This window comes from Amblyomma mixtum, chromosome 10 (genome assembly GCF_055824585.1).
Source record: "Amblyomma mixtum isolate Tamu chromosome 10, ASM5582458v1, whole genome shotgun sequence".
NCBI classification, from domain to species: Eukaryota; Metazoa; Arthropoda; class Arachnida; order Ixodida; family Ixodidae; genus Amblyomma; species Amblyomma mixtum.
In genome coordinates, this window is record NC_143021.1 from 68493664 (window position 1) to 68513865 (window position 20202).

Below are 20202 nucleotides of genomic sequence, written 5' to 3' on the forward strand. Positions count from 1 at the left end.
ACGGCTTCGGGAGATAAAGATTCTGGGCAGAAGTGGATATACGAAGGCGAGGGAGCTTTTGGAACCATTCCACATTAGGAAGAGGGGATTAGATTGCGTGAGTGATACCTCGGTTCGCCTTTTCAAGAAAGAGATATCATATCTTGAACGGTTTTGTTGATGCCTGTTGTATCGGTGTTTTTTGCGCATGCCTTGAATTTTCCATACATTTGCTGGCTTTGCAGTAAATAAAATCAGGTGAAGTTAGCGCATGTCCTGTGTCAGTCTTTTTTGTGTACGTCTTATTGCAGCGCTATTACGATTTCTGTCCCAAAAATTGCACCATCTAGCCCAAAGTGACGTTCTTCTAAACCATCTGTCGAAAACCCAGGGTCCTTTTGTGTGTGACCACCCGTCGTCTTCTCAACTCGATACCTTTGTGTTTCTCATCGTAGCATCAACATGCCGTGCAAGATACAGGGTCTGTTCTAAAAGTAGTAGGACTGGCTTTTTCCTGGACGAACGGGCGGACAAGAGGTGGTCTGCGCATGCAGGATCGTTGAAGGGGGATATTCGGAATGCTGGGAAAAATCGGCAGTCGGCTCTTGGCCGTTGAAGAGAGGAGGTCGCTTGTACTGTGAACCCCTGTCGAAACGTCTCGTCACGCAGAATCGTCGAGCGTTTACTGCATCAGCGATACGCGATCAAATTTTGAGTAAATCTTGGTAAAACGGGCAAAGAGACTCACAACATGATTAAGGAGGCCTACGGTGACGCTTCCATGGGTAGATCAGGTGTTTCTTGAGTGGCACAAGCTGTTCCGAGAAGGTAAGGAAACAGTGGAGGAAGACGACCGCTCCAGACGCCCTTCGACCAGCAAGACCAACGTAAATGTGTAGCGAGTAAAACATTTACTTAACAATGAACGTAGAATGAGTATCAGAATGATTGCTGATGACTTGATCATTCCTCAAACCCAAGTTTTTGAGATCGTGAGAGAAAACTTACCCATGAGGAAAGCGTGCGCGAGGTTGGTGCCGGGAGTATTGTCAGAGGAGGAAAAGGCCCACCGGTAGGATCTTCTTCGTCATCTGAATGAGGACCCCGATTTTTTGTCCCGCACAAGGCGGCAACGCTGTCTCAGCCCCCCTACAGCCTCGACTTGGCCCTGCCAGACTTTTTTCTATTCCCGAGAATAAAATCGACGCTCGAGGGGAAACATCACGGATCGGTAGAGGTGGTTCAGCAGGCCGTGACGAGGGAACTAAACAGCATTCCGGTCCAGGCGTTCCTGGAGGCGTACGAAACTGTAAAACTCATTGGCAGCAGCGTGTAGGTGCGGAAGGGTGCTACCTTGAAAAATTGTAATCATTTGTACTATTCTCTTGAAAAAATTTTGTTTAAAAAAATGAGTCCTACTACTTTCAGAACAGACCATGTATATATCGTTTTGCCTTCGCAAAGGTCTCGTTCCAGTGGATGTGGCTGCACTGTTTGGGTATTTGCGACCACCCGTAGGGCCACTCAAGCGCATTTGCGAGTTTCTGAAAACAGAGATCTGGAGACAAATTAGAAGATGTGAAGACCATGTGCGGGCTCTATGTTACAACCTGGATCCAGGGTGGCTGGCGGAGAAAATTCTTTGTGCGATTCGTCGCCTTACAGGAAGATTGACAGAGTTTAGGTGGGCTCACACTCTGAACGAAGTGTTGCAGTCTACTGCCTTACAGAAGACTAAGAAGCAAACGTGAAAAGGTGTGACTGTCATCGGGGAAGTAGAGCTTCCCAGCGACGTAAGAAACACTTTGAACCATGGCCCGAAGTTCAGCCATGAACCACGGGTTCAAGCACATGAGTTCCTCGCTCTAAACAGACGCATCGTAGGAAGGCTGCCTCCTTGATGGTGTGGATGCACTGACCAGATCTACAAGTCGCCCCTCGACTGGGCCAGGCAAGGGTCCCATGGCAAAAGTTGTGTCCTACTTCAGACAGCACTGCCTCCGGCTTCTCCAAGCCGACAAGGATGGTGGCTTCGTGGTGCTCCCAGAAGGAGAGTTCTGAACAAGAGCAGGTGAAGCGATTGTCAAGAACTTTGTTCCTTTGAAAGCTAGCGCAACGAGGGTAAAAGGGAAGCGATCTTGTTGTGTAAGGCCTTAGAATTAGGTAGGCTGGCAAACGACATCAGTAACAGTAAATGCAATGCTCTTTCTGCATTTTTTACAGCAAAAACGCACAAACCGTCGATACCTTTTAGAACTGTGCTCAGTGAGAATGGTACGTGGCAGGTGGTTCTTAGCAAATTCTTACAGAAGCATCTGAGCTCACTTAGTGTTCATGATCCTTTTGCTACAAAAAGTTCAAAAGATGTTGTTAGGCTTCTGGAGGGAAATGCCTCTATTGGTTATGTTTTTTCAGTGGATGTAGAAGACTTGTTTTATTCGGTGCCCCACGATGCCTTGTTCACTTGCGTGAGGGATGCCATAGAAAGTAGCGGTGCTGTTGGATTTCAGAACTCCTCAGGCGTGTCAATTTGTGATTTTATCAAGTAGCTTGAATTTTTTCTTAGTGTGACGTTTGTCTCATTTGACAACAAATTTTACCGCCAAAGACAAGGGATTTGCATCGGATCATGCGTAGCTCCAGTTCTTACTAACATTTTTCTAGCATTTATTGACCGCGCCCTAGAACTAAGTTTAACAGGAAAGGGAGTACTAAAAGTATTTAGGTATGTTGACTATTTTCTAGTTGTTTTGAAAAAACAAAAAAACGACCTACACGGATGCTGTAAGAACAGTTTTAGCCAACTTCCAAAAAGAGGGGAGGGGGTTGGTGTTCACTCATGAGCTACCCAAATGGGGGTGCTTACAGTTTTTAGATCTTAATATTACCCTGGGCGAGGATCATGTTTGTTGGCGTTACTCCCCTCGAACCCAGAAGGAGCTTTTGCCTTACACATCAGCGCATTCAAAAACTGTAAAACGCGCCATTGCTCGCCTCTGCCTGGAGTCGGCTCTCGTGAAGTCGTGTCACCATGCTATACAGACGAGTTTTGATACGCAAGTTGATCGGATGGTTTCGGCGGGGTTCCCATGCACGGTTATCACAGCAGTTGCTGAAGCCCTCCTAAGAAAAGTCAAGTGTGCGATGTTTCACAAGTCGACTCAGCCGAACAAACAGTCCGTGAGACCAGAAGTGGTGCCTTATGTGCACAGGCTCGCGCACAATGTGAAGAAAGTGGCAAAGCGACATGGCGTGCCGGTCGTGTTTTCTGCCCCACGAAAGCTTGGCCAGCTATGCTCGCGCATTGGGAGCGATAAAAAGAGCTCCTGCAACAAAAAGCATGGCAAGCAGTACGTGAAGTGCTGCACAGGTGTGGTGTATGAAATACCACTGACTTGCGGAAAAGCCTATGTGGGCCAAACGGGGCGGTGCGTTAATGACCGCGCGGCTGAGCACGCCCGATCGCTAACAAATCTAGGAGGTGCACATCTTTCGCAGCGTTGTGCTGAGTGCTTGGTGTCTAATCGTGCGGCAGAACATGGGCCGGGGCAAAAAAGATGCCAGCAATGCAAGAAGTGTGAGCCACGGCTTCGGGAGATAAAGATTCTGGGCAGAAGTGGATATACGAAGGCTAGGGAGCTTTTGGAACCATTCCACATTAGGAAGAGGGGATTAGATTGCGTGAGTGATACCTCGGTTCGCCTTTTCAAGAATGAGATATCATATCTTGAACGGTTTTGTTGATGCCTGTTGGATCGGTGTTTTTTGCGCATGCCTTGAATGTTCCATATATTTGCTGGCTTTGCAGTAAATAAAATCAGGTGAAGTTAGCGCATGTCCTGTGTCAGTCTTTCTTGTGTACGTCTTATTGCAGCGCTATTACCATTTCTGTCTCAAATTTCCTACTGACGTCTGAATGATTCAAGCTATTTTTAAAAAGTTAATTTATTTATCTCGACTAAATATTCAAATAGGAGGAGCGAAAAAATGGTACTGTAACTTTAGAAAAACACTAACAACCACCACGCGGTTTAGTCCTGTAGGACGCTTAGTTTATTTTTTTTAAATCTTGGTCCAAGTTAGCTGGGACACCCTGTATACTCCCTACCACAAGTCTGGCGAACCGGGCTTGTTGGTTAAGGTTGATACTTAAAAGATCGCTAAAGACGGGAGAAAAGAAGGAGACAACACAGGCACTGACTGACAACTGGCGGATTTTTATTCCAGAGGATTATATGTAGATTCAAAAAGATGAACAAAACACAATTATAACACCGCAGCATTACAGCACGGCGCAGCATTACAATGGAAAGGCATGTGCCCGGCCGGGCTGCGAAGAGGGTCTCAAGAGAACAATCGGAAACTGCAAAAGCTACACAAAAGAACAACAAAAACAACACAACAAGAGTAAACCGTTCGCAACAAAAAAATGTGTATAAGAGAGCGAAAATATAGCGGCAGGGCGCGCGTCTAAAATCTAATAATCTATGCATGCGATTTCTTTTGGAAACAAGGTGACAGATGGCATGCTGACGCAATGTTCTTCTTTCTTGTTGATCCCGGAAGCTTCTGAAATCTCCCGTGTGCGCTGGTCACAATATTTTCTGACGACGCGCGTTTGATTTAAAAGAGGAAAACAACCCTCGCAATCTTGGCAATGGAGTGCAAGGTTAGAACCTGTTATCAAACCTCGTGAATTTTCGTGCTCTCGTAACCTGTCATTAATGCACCTTTCGATTTGTATTATGTAAAACCTGCCGCATGAAAGCGGATTATCATAAACTACATTTGACTTGCATGCAATTAATGGCTGCTGATGATTTTGCTGCACACCGTCTTCTGAGTCGTTTCAGTGTTGACCTGCTTACATAGGGCGGCTACCTTTTTTAGCGCAGAACACAATGCTCGTACGCCCACTTTACCTGCTGTGTTTTTATTCCATGCGACAGGCCATGCACTGGTACGTGGTCGGTCAAACTCTGGGCGTTTTTTGTTGGCACTCCTTCGAAACTCTCTTAACCATTTTTCCACCAGACTGTGCAATAGGCCTTCTAGGAGTCCAGCAGAAATGAGGCGGCTTAATTGTGAATAGAAGCTGGAAGAATCGGAGCTCATTTCCCAAGGGAAGCCTTCCCTTCGATAATCAGTTCCAATTCTTGGTTGTAATGCTCCTAATAAGCAAAAACCACATCAATTGGAGGCATTCTCTCCGGTCTACCATCTTCTTCTGCCCACTCGAGGCTTGTTAAGCGGGCTGTAACCAGTGCTGGCTTGAATAATGCTCTTTGCAGATCATGCCTAGGTGAATTCCAGCCTCTATTCACAAGTAAGCTGCCTCATTTCTGCTGGACTCCCCAGAAGACCCATTGCACAGTATGGCGGAAAAATTGTCAAGAGAGTTTAGAAAGAGTGCCAACAAAAAACGCCCAGAGTTTGACCGAGCACGTGACACTATCATTCCTTATGTGCATGGCCTATCGCATAGAATACTGAAGACAGCAGGTAAGGTTTGCGTACGAGTACTGTTTTCTGCGTCAAACAAGCTAGCCGCCCGATGTAAGCAGGTCAACACTGAAACGACTCAGAAGAGGGTGTGCAAGAAGAAGCATCAGCAGACATTTATTGCATGGAAGTCAAATGTAATTTATGAGATTCCGCTTTCATGCGGCAGGATTTATATAGGACAAACCGGAAGGTGCATTAATGACAGGTTGCCAGAGCACGCCAATTCAGGAGGTTCTACAACAGGTTCTTTGTTTTCATTTTAGATATTTGCCATTAGACATAATGAGAAAGGGGGAGAAAAGTAGAAGAAGGAGTGCCTCGCTTAAAAAGTGGCAAAAGTTCTCGATAAAGCAATTATCATGAGTCCACTTGCGATAGTCACCTGCAACGTCCCGTCCCAGCCCTACCTTCCTTAGAAAGCGTCGTTTCACGGAGGCTGCAGCCGGGCAAGTCCACAGCAAGTGTTTTTGGTCGCACTGGTCTGGCGCAGCACCACAATGGAGTCACTTGTCAGTCACGTCTAAACTCTTGTAGTAGTAGTAGTAGTAGAACTTTATTTTGCACCGATGTAGGAGGCCCCCAACTCCCCGCCCCTGGCACGCAGGCTCGAGGGGCGGGGGCCGGGGCCTCCGCGACTAAAGACCGGCGAAGGTAGAGTGTTTCTTCGCGGCTTCCGTCGCCACGCGGATGACTTGTTGCTGTTCGGCGGGGGACTCGCTTCGCAGCAAGGCCTCCCAGGCATCTCTACTTTTAATGTTCTCCCTGACGCCTGGGGAGTCAGGACATTGTTGTCACGCCACCGATGATGCACAGAATGAGTTAGAGCAGCTCCTGACCGAATCCGGCACAGATGCCTCCTCCTCCCGAGTGAGACTAAGCGGGAGAAAGTACGAACATGGAGGAATTAGAGCGCGTGTTCGTTGACGCAAAGCCTGTTTCTCGGAAGCATAGGAAAGGAGCATATCTGGGGGAAGACGGGAAGGTGGCGGGTTGTCTGATCTGTCAAGGTGTGTCATTGTATCTACATGAATATTATGCGGATCGTGAGCATGGCCGGGAATCCAGTGCCTACACACACGACCGGGATATTTTGTGCAAAGTTGGTGAATGGATTGTGTAATTTGGAATGTGCGCCGGACAGCCTTAAGCTGCTTAAGGGCGGCAAGGGAGTCGGTGTAAATGTGAACAATAACGAAAGTGGGTACGAGTGGAAGGTAAGCAGCTGCACTGTGTACCGCTTGAAGCTCCAAAAGCAAGGGGGAGCAAGTATCCGCGCTATATGTAGCACGAGAGTTAAGATGAGGATGGGAGGGACTGGAAATCGCGGTAACTCTCTGCAGTGCTGTGTGTGTTGCATCGGTGTATATTATGCACCCTGAAGGTAGATGCGCGGTTGATGACCATGAGTATGACCATGGAGTAAAAGTCTGTAAACGATGAAGCTGGAGCGACATCTTGCGTGCTCTGTTTGCCTCACACTCATCGATGACTTCACTTAATGAATTCAGTTGACCGTACTCTTGCAGAATGAGCCGCCGCGGTGGCTCAGTGGCTATGGTGCTTGGCTGCTGACCCCCAAAAGACGCGGGTTCGATCCCGGCCGCGGCGGCTAGAATTTCTTTGGAGGAGAAATTCTAGAGGCCCGTGTGCTGTGCGATGTCAGTGCACGTTAAAGAACCCAAGGTAGTCGAAATTTCCGGAGCCCTCCACTGCGGCGTCTCTCATAGCCTTAGTCGCTTTGGGACGTTAAACCCCACAAAACCAAACCAACCAATCTTGCAGAATGGGCATGGGTGTGATAAGAGGAAGATAAGTCATGGCGCGCATAGCCTACCGATTTATTGATTCAAGGGCGTCCTACTGTCGACGAGGGAGGCGATGAAATTAGGCCTGGTACACTATCCGCGGCTGGAGGATGGAGCGCACGAGCTGACGGGCAGTATTAAAACGCGCTCCGCCAGAGCGCATAGCTGTGCGTCGAATCGGACCGAGAGTAGCGTGAGCCGATTTACGGGTCGCGTTTAGCCACGGAATCCCATTCCTAAATGTGTGAAGTAGAGGACCTAGAACACGCAGACTTTCTACTTGAGGAATTTGAGAATTATCTACCGTGAAGGTAAAAGGGGCGGCTTTCCGTAAGCCACATCTGTTTCCAGTGCCAATGAAACATGATTTATTACACGATAAGACCAGACCCAAAGGGGGTAGTCGTGACTAGCGCTTCCTGGAGCGCCGACTGTTGCATGGACTCATCTGGATGAGAGGACCACAAGGTTATGTCGTCGGCACACGCAAGGAGGCGTACAGAAGGCATTTTCTCAAGGGCTCGGACAAGAGGTATAAAAGTTATGACATGCTTACGCAAACACCGTACTGGCGCTAAAAGACGGAGACAACACGCACAAGACATGACTGACGTCAACTTCGAAGTTTATTCACGAAAAAAAAACCACTTAATAACCACACAAGCAGACAAAAAGCAAAAATCTTTGCACAAGCAGGTGCAAATCTAAACAGAAAAAACAACAGATACAGTGGGTGATTTAACAAAGGTACATGTACCAAAACGACCAAAGCAATGATTATAACGCTAACAGAGACCCACTAAGAAAACTATCCTCTTCGTCTGACAGCGACACATATGGCTTGCTTATTCAGATATGCCCCCCCTCTGCTTGATGTGATATGCTTCTATTATTTCACGCTCTCATCAGTCCTTAGATCTTGCAATGAATTTAGTGTTTTCAAAAAAGGGACGGCATTTGCAGCTTTTGCAGTGAGTGGCAATGTGGCTGTCATAGCCATATTTTACAGCAATCTTGTGCTGCCTACCTCTTTCATTGAAGCACTGAGCTGTCTGGCCGATATATTCCTTACCGCAGCTTAGAGGCACAGCGCACACAACATCAGCCATGCATTGAGTGGCGTGGATTTGGTGCTTCTTTTTGCACTGCCTAACCATTCTTACTTTGTTCAAGGTGCAAACGCACGACAGTTTTCAGGGAGCAGAAAGCACCACATTGATCTTATACCTGCTGGCCACTTTCTTGAGGTTGTGCGAAAGCCGATGAATATTGTCACGTTGTAGTGACGGCAGTTCAGCGGTCGGGAAGACACCAGAAAGACTTGCAAACGAAGCTGTTTATTTGGGCTGACTTGCGCCCGCAAAAGAACTGAATCACTCGGTGGCGGCGTAGAAAGAGAAGTTTATTTTTTTCTAATGTGTTTATTTTTTTCTAATGGCGTAAGCAACAATCGTGCTCGTCAATCGTCGAACTACGAATGACCGCCACTCGCGGCATCGCTCAATTTAAAGCCGGCAAGGAAACTTCGAGATAACAGGTCGAGATCATCTAGAGTAATCTAGAAACACGTAGATGCAACTGTTCATGGCTGTGAACAATCGAGATTAGTCCGGTCGCTTCTCGCGTCACGAACAAAAAGTGATAACGACCCTTTCCTGCAGCCTTGAGCGTGAACGAACAAACACTACAATGACTACAATGGCATTACCCCCCTTCCAAAGAAGCATCTTCTCGATGCTGTAAAATGAAAATAAACACGGAGAATGAAAACTTCGAGTCCTTCAGCGTTCATAATAGGGTTTAAGACGTACGACATGTACGACTTCCGGGCGTGTGCGTCGTCGCTGAGACGCTGTCGTTCCGTCGGGGATGACTTCATAGTCCAGGTCACCGACGCGGCGGAGAACCCTATATGGGCCAAAGTAGCGTTGCAGCAACTTTTCACTCAATCCACGGCGGCGAATTGGTGTGCATATCCAAACACGATCACCTGGCTTGTAATGCGTGTCTGGTCAGCGCAGATTGTAGCGTCGGGCGTCGGTGTACCGCTGGTCTTTTATGCGAAGCCGCGCAAGTCTTCGGGCTTCCTCGGCGCGATGAAGGTAGGCGGCGACGTCTAGGTTGTCTTCGTCAGAAACGTGCGGGAACATTGCGTCGAGTGTTGTCGTGGGCTTCCTGCCGTATACCAGCTGAAATGGGGTAAACCTGGTTGTCTCCTGGACGGCAGTATTATAAGCGAAGATTACGTAGGGCAGAATGGAGTCCCACGTCTTGTGTTCAGCGTCGATGTACAGCCTTTTACAAAAGTAACCAGGCTGCATGGTTTGCTTCTAGCTCGTACAGTGGAGCCATTACAGCTTCCCTGAAGTTGAAATGGTCGTTAAAGGTAAGGACTGGGGGTCTTCTTACCTTCCAACACCTTTTGATCGTTAGGAGAGCCACAAGGGCTCGACTATACAAGCTAGGAGCAAACCATGCAGCCTGGTTACTTTTGACAAAGACGGTACATGGAGAGCATGTCTGCGATGGTCTTGTTCAGACGCTCTGCGAGTCCGCTGGTTTGTGGATGATAGGCAGTGGTCCTCCGATGGCTTGTCTGGCTGTAGTTTAAAATGGCTTGCGTCAGCTCCGCTGTAAATGCTTTTCCTCTGTCTGTGATGAGCACTTCGGGTGCGCCGTGTCGCAGGAGAATTTGTTCGACAAAAAATTTTGCAACTTCTGATGCGGTACCACCAGGCAACGCATTTGCTTCGGCGTAGCGGGTCATGTAGTCGGTGGCCACGATGATCCACTTGTTACCTGATGATGAAGTCGGAAAGGGGCCGAGGAGGTCCATCCCGATTTGCTGAAAGGGCTTAGTTGGCGGTGGTATGGGGTTCAGGAGTCCGGCTGGTCTAGTCGGAGGCGTTTTGCGTCGCTGACACTCACGGCACGTTTTCACGTAATGGAAAACGTCGGTAGCTAGCCATGGCCAATAGTACATCTCCTGGATGCGGTACAACGTGCGAGCAATCCCGAAATGCCCTGCAGTCGGCTCATCATGACATGCCTGCATAATTTCTTGCCTGAGATTTTTGGGCACGAGAAGATGCACTGTCCTGTTGGGCGCGATGTTCTTCTTCAGAAGGACATTATTGTGAAGGACGAAGGACGACAGTTGGCGCTTTAACCCCCGGGGAGGCGATGTGGTCTTGCCTTTCAAATAATCAACTAAGCTTTGCAACTCAGGATCCGAGCGGTGCTGCTGCGCGAAACTGCTGGCGCGGGAAAGCGTCGTCGTCTTCCTCTTCCGGTGCTGCGTCTACGGGGGCTCGCGATAGGCAGTCTGCATCGGAATGATTGCGGCCAGATTTGTTGACTACAGTTATGTTGAATTCTTGAAGACGCAGGCACCAACGAGCAAGGCGGCCGGAGGGATCTTTCAAATTGGCCAGGCAGCACAGAGCATGGTGATCCCTCACAACCTTGAATGGTCGTCCGTATAGGTAGGGGCGAAATTTGGACGTGGCCCAAATAATGGCGAGACATTCTTTCTCTCTCGTCGAATAGTTGGCTTCGGCTGTCGACAGTGAACGGCTAGCGTACGCGATAACTTTCTCCTGTCTGCCATTTTTCTGAACGAGGACCGCTCCTAAGCCCACCCCGCTTGCATCGGTAGGAACTTCGGTTTCGGCGTTTTCATCAAAGTGCCCGAGCACAGGAGGGGACTGTAAGCGGCGCTTGAGCTCGTTGAAAGCTTCCTCTTGCGGCCTTCCCCATTTAAAAGGCACGTGAGCCTTGGTAAGCTGGGTCAAAGGTTCAGCGATGCGCGAGAAGTTCTTGACGAATCGCCGGTAATAAGCGCACAATCGAAGGAATCTGCGTATAGCTTTCTTGTCATTAGGCTGTGGAAACTCTGCGATCGCAGCCGTCTTCTTGGGGTCTGGGCGAACTCCATCCTTGCTTACGACGTGACCAAGGAACAGCAGCTCCTCGTAGGCGAAGTGTCACTTCTCTGGTTTCAGTGTCAGGCCTGAAGACTTGATTGTTTCCAGCACTATCCGAAGCCTTCTGAGGTGGTCTCCAAAGCTTGAGGAGAAGACAACAACGTCATCTAAGTAGACTAGGCAAATCTGCCACTTCAAGCCTGCGAGCACCGTATCCATTACTCGCTGGAACGTCGCTGGGGCAGAGCACAGGCCGAATGGCATCACCTTGAACGCGAAGAGTCCGTCTGGCGTGATGAATGCAGTCTTCTCGCGATCTCTTTCGTCGACTTCAATTTGCCAGCAGCCGCTCTTAAGGGCCATCGATGAGAAGTACTTAGCGTTGCATAGCCGGTCCAGTGTGTCGTCGATGCGGGGGAGGGGGTAGACATCCTTCTTCGTAATGCTGTTCAGGCGGTGGTAATCGACGCAGAAGCGAAGGGTGCCGTCTTTCTTTCTCACTAGGACGACTGGTGCTGCACAGGGGCTCCTCGATGGCTGGATGACGTCGTCACGAAGCATTTCCTCAACTTGCTTGCGGATAGCTTGGCGTTCTAGCGGCGATACGCGGTAGGGGCTCTATCGCAGTGGTCGGGCGTGTTCGTCTGTGACAATGCGGTGCTTGGCAAGCCGGGTTCGTCGCACATTCGATGCTGATGAGAAGCAATCGGTGTACCTTTGAAGAAGACTGCGGATTTGGTCTTGTCTGCTCCGGGGTAATGCCGGGTTGATGTCGAACGTGGGTTGATGGCCTTGGTCAGATGGTTCTGCGGGTTGGTCGGGTAGGGCAAATACGTCTCTGATGTCTGCCAGCTCGTCGAGGAAAGCGATCGTCGTACCTTTGTTTAGATGCCGGTATTCCTCGGTGAACTTGGTTAGCAACACCTGGGCTTGGTCATTTCGGATTTCGGCGACTCCCCTCGCGACGCCCAATCCTCGATCCAGGAGTAACTGGGTGTTCCCCTCGATAACGCCTTCGGCATTTTCGATGTCTCCAGTACCCATGCAGACGAGAACACTTGATCGGGGCGGCACGCTCAAAGCTTCATCGAGGACGTTTAAGGCAACGTGATGAGTCGTGCTCGTCGCAACAGGTATGGCTTCTTCCGTGGAAAGCTTGATCAACTTAGATCGAAGGTCGATGATCGCCCGATGTTCGTTCGGGAAGTCCATTCCCAAAATCACGTCTCTCGAGCATTGCTTCAGGATGAGGAAGGTTGTCGTATAGGTTCTCTCATTTACAGCAACTCTCGCGGTGCAGCGTCTTGTCGGCGTAATCAGGTTCCCACCTGCGGTGCGGATCAGCGGGCCATCCCAGGTTGTTGTTACCCCTCCTGAGTCGGACAGCGAGTGGGCCACTCATGACAGAGTAGTCAGTTCCCGTGTCCACCAAAGAAGTAACCGCGTGACCGTCGCCCGTAACTTCAAGGTCACTTGTTCGCGTTCTTGTATTCCACGTTGCCTTTGGTGTCCGATCTCGGCTTCGTCGGGTATTGAGGCTGCGGTGGGCGTACTCCGACGTTACTGCTATGGGCAGCGTTAAAGGCGTCAAATCTGGCGTCATCGTCGTCGTCGTCGGTGTTGTCGTCGAAGTTGTCGTCGTAGGTATCGTCGTAGGTGTCGTCGGAGGTGTCGTCGGAGTTGTCGTCGGAGTTGTCGTCGGAGCTGTCGTCGGAGTTGTCGTCGGTGGAGGATCTTTGTCCTTGCGCTTAGAAGCAACCTCACCTCCAGAGGCTGCTTTATTCAGTTTAACTTTCGGGGGCTGGGGGAGCGTCCACGCACGGCGTAGCCTCGCCTAGGAGACACGAAGCGCGGTGACGATGGCGACGGGGAACGTGATAGGCGGCTGGGCGTTGAGTATTCTTCCCGACGCAAAAACTCCTCGATTTCGGCTGGTCGCTGGCCGGGTCGGGGTTGTGGAGCGTCGTAAGAGAACCTTCGGATGCCCAGACTTCTGTATGGGCAGTGCCGGAGGACGCGATCGGCTTCGCCACAATGGAAGCATAGTGGCCGGCGCTGGTCGGGAGTTCTCCACTCGTCGCATTTCCTCGGCTGCGCGGGTCGCTCGCAGGACGGGCGGGTTGGGGCGAGTGGGCGGCGGTCCAACGCAGCTGGCTGAGGGCGGTAGGGGTTTGGGTCCCGTCGTCGAGGGGCAGGACGACGCACAGCTGCGGCGTAAGTCATGGCTGGGGGCTGCAGAGGCTGCGTGGGTGTCGGCGTCACACCTAAAGCCTGTTGAACCTCGTCCCGGATGACGTCAGTGAGCCATGAAAGTTGCGGCTGCGTTCCCGTTGGCAGCAATCGTCGGAGCTCCTCTCGCACAACTTGACGTATAACCTCCCGCAGGTCATTGCTGTTAGCGGTGTCCAGGAAGCTTGCTGAGAAAACGCGCTGCTGGCGGTCATACTGGCGGGCTCGGGCATCAAGAGTTTTTTCCATCGTGGATGCCTCTTCTACAAATTCCGCGACAGTTTTCGGTGGGTTGCGGACTAGGCCGGCAAAGAGCTGCTCTTTATCCTCGCATGAGCAGCTTTACTTTTTCTTCTTTCTTCATGTTTGCGTCGGCACGCCGGAAGAGACGCTTCATTTCCTCAGTGTACACAGCAACGGTCTGGTTTGGGTGTTGTATGCTAGACTGTAGCAGCTGCTGGGCTCTCTCCTTTCGCACGACGTTCGTGAAGGTCTTTAGAAGCTGCTCCTTGAAGGTTTCCCAGTTTGTGAGGTTAGCTTCCTCATTCTAAAACCAGACTTTTGCTGGTCCCTCCAAGGTGAAGGAGACGTACCTAAGTTTCGTAGCATCATCCCAGTTGTTGAAGACAGCCACACGGTCGAACTGTTCCAGCCATTCTTCGGGGTCGGCGCCGGGCGAAGCGTCGAAGGTTGGTGGCACCCGGGGCTGGTGAAGAATGATTGGAGTCGTCGTCTGGGTCTAGCTCATGGTGGACGTTGCTACTGGCTTTCGCTTCCGGGTAGGGTCCGGCAGAATCCCGAACTCAGGTGCGTCGCCTCGCAGACGTCGGCTTCCGCGGTGGACTGGACTCAGGTCCTGCGGTAAATGACTCAGAGGGCTGACGTCACGTGAGGCTTGTAGAGGGTGCCCGGTACATGGAAGGCTACCCAGCACCTCCACCAGATGTCACGTTGTAGTGACGGCAGTTCAGCGGTCAAAAAGACACCAGAAAGACTTGCAAACGAAGCTCTTTATTTGGGCTGACTTGCGCCCGCAAAAGAACTGAATCACTCGGTGGCGGCGTGGAAAGAGAAGTTTATTTTGTTCCGTGTTAACATAAAAATGCAAAGCAAAACTGTTGAACCCAATGCTCTGATCAGTCAAGCACATGCGCAGTGACGCAGCACTGAGCTCGTCAATAAGGCAGTAAGAAAGCCGACACTCGACCGCCGCGCAGGACGATGAAATATGTCGACCATTTGCGCAAGAACTCAGCCTCACTCATTGACAGTGCGTCCACGCAAGCTTGCTCAAAGAGGCGCGTGCGTAGGCGCTGCAACATTGGAAACATTGTTCTCTGCGGACGCTCATTTAAGGAAGCCACTCCACGCTGCCGCCACAAAACGAACATGCCGACACACAAGAGCATATTTTTAAACACTTCGGGTAAACTAGTGCGGGCTTCCAGGCGGGTTAAAAACATGCGTGACACTAATATCCAAAAGGTGCGCGCAACTACACACTCAAACATTGCGTGCTGCAAAGTTTGAAGGAGACCGCACTGCAGGCATCGGGCGGAGGGCGCCACGCCCCACGCCGCAAGGCGGTCTCTTGTGGGCAGGACCCGCCAGCCTCGCAGCCATCCGAAGTCCCTGACATCTGCAGGAAGGGCAGCTGAGGTCAGTTGGCGCCAGCGTGCCCGACTCGTTTTCTGGAGTTGTTCGCGGGTCAGCTCAGCGACCGTTAGTGCTTGACACATCCTGGAGGGCGGGGTTTCATCAACATCCAGATCGGGCAAGCTGGGAGTCAACGACGCCAGTGTGCGACGCAAGCTAACGAAAAATTCCGGCGGCTGCTCGGCTGTAGGGCCAACCACGTGTTGTGTAAAAAACACGTTACGCGCTGTACCCAGAAAGTATGTGAGGAGTGTTCTCCCGGGACAGTCTGGGTTGCGTACAAGATCTCGTACTCCTCGCAAGGCGAGCACATTGCACATGGTGCGGATGCAAGGTATACTAAACCCACCCATGTACCATGGAAGGCGCATGAACATTCGTGACACAAGTTCTGTTTTTCTCGCCCAAACGAAAGAGCCACAGGCCGAGGTTAGCCTGCGAGCAAACGTGCGCGGTGGGTTTGCGACGCGGGCGACACAAAAACATGCGGCTAGGATTGTGGACTTCAGTATATAGCTGCGCTCTGCTATTGAAAGGCGGAAAGTTGACGCCACCGAGAGGCGTTTTTCAGCATTCGCGCGGAGGTTAGTCCAGGTTTCGCGGGCTACTTCTCCGCTGGCGAGGAATACTACTCCCAGGAGTTTCACTCCCTGCACCCACTCCACCTCTCCCGCAAGGTTCGGTGTGAAAGTGCCAAACCTTAGTGCCTTGCTTTTTCCGCTGTTCAATACGGCCCCGGATATCTTGCTGTACTCATGAAACAGCCGCGAAAAAACGGCATAGCTATCCTCGTCCTTGAGAAAAAGTGACACGTCGTCGGCGTAGGTCGAAACCTTGATTTGGCCCTGACCAGGCAGAGGGAAGCCGCGTATGGATGGGCTGTCGTTAATGCGCCGGATGAGTGGATCCAGGCATAACACGAAGAATGTTGGGGAGAGCGGGCATCCTTGCCTTATGCCCCGGGTGACTGAGAAGGGAGCGCTCTGGTGGCCGTTTACGGAGAAACGAGCATTCAGGTCTGTGTAAAGTAAGCGCAGCCTGCTGACAATTTGTGGCGGGAATCCGAAGGCTTCGAGGACTCCGAACAGATAGGAGTATTCCACCCAATCGAATGCTTTCGCCTGATCAAGCGAAACAAAGCACCCGCTGAAGCCAGTCCTGCTGGCAAATGTGAACAGGTCTCTTGTGAGTGCCAATGCATCAAACACAGAGCGATCAGGCACGCTGCTGGTTTGAGCCCGGTGGATTAGGTGAGGCAGGATCGTCCGAATTCTTGTGTTCAGGCTTATGGGCCGCCATGCTTGCAGGTCGGAGGGGTCACCGCCCGCTTTCGGAATGAGTATGATGCGACATTCGCGGAAAGATTTTGGACGTAACCCATCCGCGAGGAAGCCGTTGACCAACTTCTGCAGCGCTCCTTGGATGTTGCGAACAAATGTTGTATAAAAACTTGTTTGAATGCCGTCTGGACCGGGGGCAGACGCTGCATTCATACGCTGCAGGATGGCGTGCAGCTCGTGGCTTGTGGCTGGTGCGCAAAGGTTTTCATGCAGCTCTTCAGCTACTCGTGGCAAGTTTCCAAAAAACCTTTGTAGAAGCCCGTCATAACGATCTTGAAGATGTAGCCAACCGTCCGTAGAGAACAGGTTCGAGAAGTGATTTGCGAAGACCGTGCAGATATCGGACGTGGTTTTGCTTTCGGTGCCGTCTGGGAGTGTCACGAGAGGCACAGTAGCGGGAGCGAATTCCTCTGCCGTGCCTGCGCGTACGTGTCGTAGCACAGCCGGGTCTGATATAGGCCGCCCAAGCTGGTGTGCGCGACTAGCTGCCCGTGATGACTGGCAGAGCAACACGTGGTAACGTACTTTAAGTAGGCTCAGGTAATCGCTCATGGCAAAGGTTAAGGGTGCTCCCCTTTGCACTATACGTATGCGCTTGAGGGTGTCATTCAGTGCATGAGTTACCCGGCGTCTGCGGTTCTGACCGGCCGCCACCAGAGTTGCCTGCCAACGAGTCTTGAGTGTGTCCCATGAAGCAGTCGCAACGAAGCTCTTGGACGATGCGGCCAACGCCGTACACAGCGCCGGCAAGCTTTCCGGGTCTGCCAGTAGGCTCGTGTCCATGCGCCACGTAACAGTACGTGGGGTGTCCTCACCAAAGTCGAGCCTGACTGACAAGGGGTGGTGATCGGAAATCACCGACGTGGCTGCAGGGAACGCGAGAACCTCGCAGCTGACGACAAAAGAAGCGAGCTCAGGTGGAAAATAGAATTTGTCTATCCGAATGGCTGACCGTGCTCTCTCCCACGTCGCTCCAAAGGCATCCCCGTGATGCTGCACCCACCCGTCAGACAAGCGGAACTGAGTCACGAGATCGCGGAGAGCGCAGGCACCGGAATAACGGTGACCGTGACCCTGTCCGCGGACGTCACGGTCGATGTTAAGAACACAATTGAAGTCACCGACTATAAAAGTGGGGATCAAGGAGGAATGAGTCGAGGCGCTCAAAAAAATCGGAACTACTAGACTGCCGTGCTGGCGCGTATACAACCAACGCACGTACCCGCCGCTGGTTTAGTGTGAAGTCGACCGCAAGAGAGCGGCCGTCCAGCCCGAAAGTGCAATGAGCACCCGCGCGCAGGCAGGGGTTTACAAAGACGACACCAACACCGCACATGTGAGAATCAGTCAACGAAAAATAAGCAAGAACAGAAAACCGGGTGGTGAACCTCAGCACATCAAGGGAAGTACGAAAATTGCATTCCTGTAAAAACAGGATGTCGGCGCCCCTAGCCCTGGCAAAGTGCATCACTTCTCTCTGTCTGTCTGCACAACCGCCATGACTGCCAAGAGCACCGACGGCATAACATACAACCTAAAGAGCGCTGCCATGGGCGGCACTTGACGAGCGCGGCACTTTTTTGCTGCAACGTTCGTTAACAGTCCCTTCGGATTCCGATGATTGAGGGTGGGCCCGTTTGTAGTCGGGTCTTGAAAAGTCCATATTTTCGGGGTCGTCGGCGCTTGCGGCCTCGCTCACCGGTTGCTGCGTGGTCTTGGCGACGCTCGCAGCTGAAGCCGCTGCCGACGCCAGGGTCGCCGATCGGAGGGTGTGGCTGGCTGGTGACGGGAAGCGCGCGTCGTCCGCACCTCGAGGAGTCGTCGGCCCTAACGCCTGCCCGCACGTCAAGTCGCCTGTAAGGCGAAGCGGCGTGACTTTGTCCGCCACCTCCTCCAGGTCGTCCGACGTCACGCTCGACTCGTCGCCGCTGCTTCTCTCGGTGTTGACGGAAACTGTGCCGGGTGGCGGCGGCAAGTGTTCCGCGAAAACAGCACCGAACGGCTCCACCTCGTTTGAAGGCGTCCCCTAGTGCTGCTCCTTCCCGGGCACCTCCGTCGCGGGGGCGGACTCGGGCTCCCTCGGGCTGCTGGTCGTAAGGTCCGCGTCGGCAACCGACGTCCGGATGGTGGGTGTGCTCCGCGTCTCTGTCACCACGCGGTTCGTGCTCGGTTCTTTCCTCGAGGCGGCGGCCGCCGCATAGGACCGTGGTCGCAGGCAGTCCGCGGTGGCGTGGCTTCCGCCGCAGCGCCTGCAAGCCGCTCCGCATCCGGCCGTGTCGTGGCCGAACACCTCGCAGCGAGCGCACCGCGGCGTTCGACACGCCGCGCAGATGTGGCCGTCCTGCCCGCAGCGGCAACAGACCTTTCGGACGCCTCGGTAGTCAAACATGACGCGGTGGCCCTGGACGGTGAGGAAGTTCGGCACCGCCTGCTTCATTTCCATCCGGACCACGCGCGTCCCGTTGCCGACGTGACGACGGCCCTTGAGGACGGGATGGGTGATGTCCAGCACCTTGCCGAAAGAGCTCAGTGCCGGCGCCAGCGCCGCGTCTCCCACGAACAGCGGCACACGAAAAGCCGTCACGTGGACCACGGCGGGACCCACGCAGGCTACTGGGACGGAAGTGCCGTTCTGGATGAAGGCGCCTTCCACAAGCATCTTCTCCGCCACCGCAGCCGAGGCCAAGGCGAAGCAGAACTTCATGCCTCCATGGTGCTGGAGGCTCTCTAGCCCTTTCGGGCCGACAACCGACTCGATGCCGTCGACGATGTCGTCAGCAGTCGCGTCGGAAGTAACTGAAAACTGGAAACAGTGCGCCTTTGGGGGCGGCGCACGGAACACCGGAGGGACAGCAGGTCCCGGGCCCCCCATGACGTCACGGGCGGCCGACTGGGCTGCTGCTGGCACGAAGGTCCTGAAGATTGCCCGAGCACCGGCAAAGGCACGGCGCCTGGGCTGGGAGGCTGGTTGCGGAACCTCCGGGTCGCAGTGGATCCGGGGCCCGCCTGCACTTGTCGTAGCTTCTCAGCAAGCCAGCGCCGAAAAAAAAACTTCGCTGGTTCTGGACGAGCTCGGGCGTAGAAAGAGAAGTTTATTTTTTCTAATGTCAACAAAAATACAAAGCAAAACTGCTGAACCCAATGCTCTGATCAGTCAAGCACATGCGCAGTGACGCAGCACTGAGCTCGTCAATAAGGCAGTAAGAAAGCCGACACTCGACCGCCGCGCAGGACGATGAAATATGTCGACCATTTGCGCAAGAACTCAGCCTCACTCATTGACAGTGCGTCCACGCAAGCTTGCTCAAAGAGGCGCGTGCGTAGGCGCTGCAACATTGGAAACATTGCTCTTTGCGGACGCCCATTTAAGGAAGCCGCTCCACGCTGCCGCCACAAAACGAACATGCCGACACACAAGAGCATATTTGTGAACAGTTCGCGTGAACTAGTGCGCGCTTCGAGGCGGGTTAAAAACATCCGTGACACTAGTACCCAAAAGGTGCGCGCCAGTACACAGTCGAACATAGCGTGCCGCAACGTTTTTAAAAGACCGCATTGCGGGCATCGGGCGGAGGGCGCCACGCCCCACGCCGCAAGGCGGTCTCTTGTGGGCAGGACCCGCCAGCCTTGCAGCCAGCCGAAGTCCCTGACATCTGCAGGAAGCGCAGCTGAGGTCAGTTGGCGCCAGCGTGCCCGTCGTGTTTTCTGGAGTTGTTCGCGGGTCAGCTCAGCGACCGTTAGTGCTTCACACATCCTGGAGGG

At 52.4% G+C, this 20202-nt stretch overlaps 1 pseudogene; it reads left to right on the top strand.

Annotated features, from left to right (window-relative positions):
- Positions 1 to 441: 441 nt before the first annotated feature.
- On the top strand, positions 442 to 6123 carry LOC149326036 (uncharacterized; annotated as a pseudogene).
- The last annotated feature ends 14079 nt before the right edge of the window (positions 6124 to 20202 follow it).